The sequence below is a fragment of the Penaeus monodon genome, chromosome 28 (genome assembly GCF_015228065.2).
Source record: "Penaeus monodon isolate SGIC_2016 chromosome 28, NSTDA_Pmon_1, whole genome shotgun sequence".
In the NCBI taxonomy this organism is placed as follows: Eukaryota; Metazoa; Arthropoda; class Malacostraca; order Decapoda; family Penaeidae; genus Penaeus; species Penaeus monodon.
The window spans coordinates 10,558,276-10,558,805 of NC_051413.1; positions in this window are offsets into that span (position 1 = coordinate 10,558,276).

Consider the following 530-nt stretch of genomic DNA (forward strand, 5'->3'; position numbering starts at 1 on the left):
CATGGGGCAAAGATGCCTATACTAAACTAGGTAAATACAAACATTAATCTTGCCCCCAATAATATTGCAAATGACAAAATAAAAAACAAGGATAAGCAAGTAGAATGAGAGTAAAAAAAAAAAAAAACAAATAACAAGAACACACACATAAATAAAAAATAATCGACATAAAACTAGTGAAACTATGAACTAATAAAAAAAAGAACAAACACTAGTAAAAAATATATATATAGGGTTAATTACAATATAAGAAAAGATAAGTAAAAATTTTTTAAAAATTTTTACTTATTAAAAAGAATAAAAAAAAAAATTGTAAAAAGCCAAAAATTTAAAACTATAAAAAAAAATATAGTACAAATACAAACAAAAAATATTAAAATTTCTAAAATTTAAAAACATAAAAAAAACATAAAAACCTAAGGGAAAATGGAATAATTTCCCTACCAAAAAATGATATGTTTTAGTTAAACTCCCGTGTGGTGTGTGTGTGTGCCCCCTTACATTAATCACTGGGTTTTTTTTCAAATTTG